A 5,981-nucleotide genomic window follows, 5' to 3' on the forward strand; every position below is an offset into this window, starting at 1 on the left:
AAATATGACAACCTGTCCTTTAATATATTTCAACCTGTCCTTATATTAAATATGGCAACCTGTCCTTATATTATATATTGCAACCTGTCCTTATATTAAATATGGCAACCTGTCCTTATATTAAATATGGCAACCTGTCCTTATATTAAATATGGCAACCTGTCCTTATATTAAATATGGCAACCTGTCCTTATATTAAATATGGCAACCTGTCCTTATATTATATATTGTAACCTGTCCTTATATTAAATATTGCAACCTGTCCTTTAATATATTGCAATCTGTCCTTTAATATATTGCAATCTGTCCTTTAATATATTTCAACCTGTCCTTTAATATATTTCAACCTGTCCTTTAATATATTGCAACCTGTCCTTTAATATATTGCAACCTGTCCTTTAATATATTTCAACCTGTCTTATATTAAATATGACAACCTGTCCTTTAATATATTTCAACCTGTCCTTATATTAAATATGACAACCTGTCCTTTAATATATTTCAACCTGTCCTTATATTAAATATGGCAACCTGTCCTTATATTAAATATGGCAACCTGTCCTTATATTAAATATGGCAACCTGTCCTTTAATATATTTCAACCTGTCCTTATATTAAATATGGCAAACTGTCCTTTAATATATTGCAACCTGTCCTTTAATATATTGCAACCTGTCCTTTAATATATTGCAACCTGTCCTTTAATATATTGCAACCTGTCCTTTAATATATTGCAACCTGTCCTTTAATATATTGCAACCTGTCCTTATATTATATATTTCAACCTGTCCTTTAATATATTTCAACCTGTCCTTATATTAAATATGGCAACCTGTCCTTTAATATATTGCAACCTGTCCTTTAATATATTGCAACCTGTCCTTTAATATATTGCAACCTGTCCTTTAATATATTGCAACCTGTCCTTTAATATATTGCAACCTGTCCTTATATTAAATATTTCAACCTGTCCTTTAATATATTGCAACCTGTCCTTATATTAAATATGGCAACCTGTCCTTTAATATATTTCAACCTGTCCTTATATTAAATATGGCAAACTGTCCTTTAATATATTGCAACCTGTCCTTTAATATATTGCAACCTGTCCTTTAATATATTGCAACCTGTCCTTTAATATATTGCAACCTGTCCTTTAATATATTGCAACCTGTCCTTTAATATATTTCAACCTGTCCTTTAATATATTGCAACCTGTCCTTTAATATATTGCAACCTGTCCTTTAATATATTGCAACCTGTCCTTCAATATATTGCAACATGTCCTTTAATATATTTCAACCTGTCCTTATATTAAATATGGCAACCTGTCCTTTAATATATTGCAACCTGTCCTTTAATATATTGCAACCTGTCCTTTAATATATTGCAAACCTGTCCTTTAATATATTGCAACCTGTCCTTTAATATATTTCAACCTGTCCTTATATTATATATGGCAACCTGTCCTTTAATATATTTCAACCTGTCCTTATATTAAATATGTCAACCTGTCCTTTAATATATTTCAACCTGTCCTTTAATATAATTGCAACCTGTCCTTTAATATATTGCAACCTGTCCTTTAATATATTGCAACCCTGTCCTTTAATATATTGCAACCTGTCCTTTAATATATTGCAACCTGTCCTTTAATATATTTCAACCTGTCCTTATATTATATATTGCAACCTGTCCTTTAATATATTGCAACCTGTCCTTTAATATATTGCAACCTGTCCTTTAATATATTGCAACCTGTCCTTTAATATATTGCAACCTGTCCTTTAATATATTGCAACCTGTCCTTTAATATATTGCAACCTGTCCTTTTATATATTTTAACCTGTCCTTTAATATATTTCAACCTGTCCTTATATTAAATATGGCAACCTGTCCTTTAATATATTGCAACCTGTCCTTTAATATATTGCAACCTGTCCTTTAATATATTGCAACCTGTCCTTTAATATATTGCAACCTGTCCTTTAATATATTGCAACCTGTCCTTATATTAGATATGCCAACCTGTCCTTATAATATATTGCAACCTGTCCTTATATTAAATTATATATTGCAACCTGTCCTTTAATATATTGCAACCTGTCCTTTAATATATTGCAACCTGTCCTTTAATATATTGCAACCTGTCCTTTAATATATGGCAACCTGTCCTTTAATATATTGCAACCTGTCCTTTAATATATTGCAACCTGTCCTTTAATATATTGCAACCTGTCCTTTAATATATGGCAACCTGTCCTTTAATATATTGCAACCTGTCCTTTAATATATTGCAACCTGTCCTTTAATTGAAGGGTCTAATGCTATTTGACAAGCTCTGTCACTTCAGCCCCGACATCGATACACCTCTGACCTGGACTGAGACTCAGAGTCCCTCAGACCTCACCCTCTGCTCTCAGGGGGAACTAGTACCTCTCCTTCCTCCCCCCTTGAAGGGAACTATTCCCCCCTTCCTCCCCCCTCTCCTCTAGGGGAACTAGTACCTCTCCTTCCTCCCCCCTCTCCTCTCGGGGGGTACTAGTCCCCCCCCCCTCTCCTCTCGGGGAACTATTCCCTCTCCCCCTCCTCTCGGGGGTAATGGACGGTGGAAGAATGTGTAGAGAGGAAGTGTGATTCCTCCAGGCGTGTAGCAGCTCACAGAGGAGAGGAGAAGCTGAGAGACGACAGGCTGTCAGATGACAATGGGGTCCAGGACAGGACATAAGTGTCGCCCCAGGGAGAAGGGAACACTCCCACCTTACCCCAGACCTGGGTTCAGATACTATTTGAAATCATTTCAAATCCTTTAGTTGAGATTAGTAGAGCTTGCCTGGCACAATTGAACCAATAGAATAGTTGTAAAGAGAAAATCCTTACAATCTGGCACTCCAGACAGGCTCAAGGAAATGCTTTTGAAAGATTTCAAATAGTATTTGAACCCAGGTCTGCCGCCTGCCATCCTGCCGTGTTGAGTTGTCCTGAAGCACTAAGTGCACGTAGCGGAGGCCTTCACAGCGGATCTGGCAAGGTGATCCGTTCATCTCCACCCCCCTCCTTCTCACCACCCTCTCTCTGCTAGTCATCTCTTCCTCCCCTCGCTGACACCACTCCAATCAGGAGGTGAAGGATTGACACAGAAGGTGAAGACAGGTCTGGGAGGTTTTGGTGATCTCTCTGTCTCTCTGTCTCTCTCTCTCTCCCTCGCTCTCCCCTCTCTCTCTTTCCCCCTCTCTCTCTCCCTCCTTCCCTCCTTCCCTCTCTTCCTCTCTCTCTCTCTCTCTCTCTCTCTCTCTCTCTCTCTCTCAATTCAATTCAATTCAATTCAAGGGCTTTATTGGCATCTCCCTCTCATGTGTTAACATTGCCAAAGCTCTGAGGTAGACAACATACAAAGTGAATATATAAAGTGAAAAACAACTAAAATTAACAGTAAACATTACACATACAACAGTTTCAAAACAGTAAAGACATTACAAATGTCATATTATATATATATATATAAATATACATATAAATATATACAGCATACATACATACATACATATATTATATATATACATACATACATACATATATATACATACATATACACAATGTACAAATAATTAAAGGACACAAGATAAAATAAATAAGCATAAATATGGGTTGTATTTACAATGGTGTTTGTTCTTCACTGGTTGCCCTTTTCTCGTGGCAACAGGTCACAAATCTTGCTGCTGTGATGGCACACTGTGGAATTTCACCCAGTAGGTATGGGAGTTTTTCAAAATTGGATATGTTTTCGAATTCTTTGTGGATCTGTGTGATCTGGGGAAATATGTCTCTCTAATATGGTCATACATTGGGCAGGAGGTTAGGAAGTGCAGCTCAGTTTCCACCTCATTTTGTGGGCAGTGAGCACATAGCCTGTCTTCTCTTGAGAGCCATGTCTGCCTACGGCGGCCTTTCTCAATAGCAAGGCTATGCTCACTGAGTCTGTACATAGTCAAAGCTTTCCTTAATTTTGGGTCAGTCACAGTGGTCAGGTATTCTGCCACTGTGTACTCTCTGTGTAGGGCCAAATAGCATTCTAGTTTGCTCTGTTTTTTTGTTAATTCTTTCCAATGTGTTAAGTAATTATCTTTTTGTTTTCTCATGATTTGGTTGGGTCTAATTGTGCTGTTGTCCTGGGGCTCTGTAGGGTGTGTTTGTGTTTGTGAACAGAGCCCCAGGACCAGCTTGCTTAGGGGACTCTTCTCCAGGTTCATCTCTCTGTTTGTGATGGCTTTGTTATGGAAGGTTTGTGAATCGCTTCCTTTTAGGTGGTTGTAGAATTTAATGGCTCTTTTCTGGATTTTGATAATTAGTGGGTATCGGCCTAATTCTGCTCTGCATGCATTATTTGGTGTTTTACGTTGTACACGGAGGATATTTTTGCAGAATTCTGCGTGCAGAGTCTCAATTTGGTGTTTGTCCCATTTTGTGAAGTCTTGGTTGGTGAGCGGACCCCAGACCTCACAACCATAAAGGGCAATGGGCTCTATGACTGATTCAAGTATTTTTAGCCAAATCCTAATTGGTATGTTGAAATTTATGTTTCTTTTGATGGCATAGAATGCCCTTCTTGCCTTGTCTCTCAGATCGTTCACACCTTTGTGGAAGTTACCTGTGGCGCTGATGTTTAGGCCAAGGTATGTATAGTTTTTGTGTGCTCTAGGGCAACAGTGTCGAGATGGAATTTGTATTTGTGGTCCTGGTGACTCGACCTTTTTGGAACACCATTATTTTTGTCTTACTGAGATTTACTGTCAGGGCCCAGGTCTGACAGAATCTGTGCATAAGATCTAGGTGCTGCTGTAGGCCCTCCTTGGTTGGTGACAGAAGCACCAGATCATCAGCAAACAGCAGACATTTGACTTCGGATTCTAGCAGGGGAGGCCGGGTGCTGCAGACTTTTCTAGTGCCCGCGCCAGTTCGTTGATATATATGTTGAAGAGGGTGGGGCTTAAGCTGCATCCCTGTCTAACCCCACGACCCTGTGTGAAGAAATGTGTGTGTTTTTGCCAATTTTAACTGCACACTTGTTGTTTGTGTACATGGATTTTATAATGTCATATGTTTTACCCCCAACACCACTTTCCATCAGTTTGTATAGCAGACCCTCATGCCAAATTGAGTCGAAGGCTTTTTTGAAATCAACAAAGCATGAGAAGACTTTGCCTTTGTTTTGGTTTGTTTGGTTGTCAATTAAGGTGTGCAGGGTGAATACATGGTCTGTTGTACGGTAATTTGGTAAAAAGCCAATTTGACATTTGCTCAGTACTCTCTCTCTCTCTCTCTCTCTCTCTCTCTCTCTCTCTCTCTCTCTCAATTCAATTCAATTCAAGGGCTTTATTGGCATGGGAAACATGTGTTAACATTGCCAAAGCAAGTGAGGTAGATAATATATAAAGTGAAATAAACAATAAAAATCAACAGCAGACATCACACATACAGAATATTCAAAACAATAAATACATTACAAATGACATATTATATATATACAGTGTTTTAACAATGTACAAATGGTTAAAGGACACAATATAAAATAAATAAGCATAAATATGGGTTGTATTTACAATGGTGTTTGTTCTTCACTGGTTGCCCTTTTCTCGTGGCAACAGGTCACAAATCTTGCTGCTGTGATGGCACACTGTGGAATTTCACCCAGTAGATATGGGAGTTTTTCAAAATTGGATTTGTTTTTCGAATTCTTTGTGGATCTGTGTAATCTGAGGGAAATATGTCTCTCTAATATGGTCATACATTGGGCAGGAGGTTAGGAAGTACAGCCCAGTTTCCACCTCATTTTGTGGGCAGTGAGCACATAGCCTGTCTTCTCTTGAGAGCCATGTCTGCCTACGGCGGCCTTTCTCAACAGCAAGGCTATGCTCACTGAGTCGGTACATAGTCAAAGCTTTCCTTAATTTTGGGTCAGTCACAGTGGTCAGGTATTCTGC

At 38.3% G+C, this 5,981-nt stretch overlaps 1 long non-coding RNA gene across 24 annotated transcripts; it reads right to left on the reverse strand.

The window, feature by feature from the left end:
* Positions 1–352: 352 nt before the first annotated feature.
* Positions 353–1,670, reverse strand: LOC127927688 (uncharacterized). Of its 24 annotated transcripts, none has more exons than XR_008128496.1 (4): positions 1,624–1,670; positions 1,172–1,215; positions 968–1,014; positions 353–391 (listed from the first exon to the last, which is right to left on the reverse strand). It is a non-coding gene; the product is annotated as an uncharacterized LOC127927688 (long non-coding RNA). The 24 variants fall into 24 exon arrangements; XR_008128495.1 differs by lacking the exon at positions 1,624–1,670 and adding an exon at positions 1,396–1,442; XR_008128498.1 differs by lacking the exon at positions 353–391 and adding an exon at positions 634–672.
* Positions 1,671–5,981: the final 4,311 nt, after the last annotated feature.

This window comes from Oncorhynchus keta, unplaced genomic scaffold, assembly GCF_023373465.1.
Source record: "Oncorhynchus keta strain PuntledgeMale-10-30-2019 unplaced genomic scaffold, Oket_V2 Un_scaffold_17308_pilon_pilon, whole genome shotgun sequence".
NCBI lineage: Eukaryota > Metazoa > Chordata > Actinopteri > Salmoniformes > Salmonidae > Oncorhynchus > Oncorhynchus keta.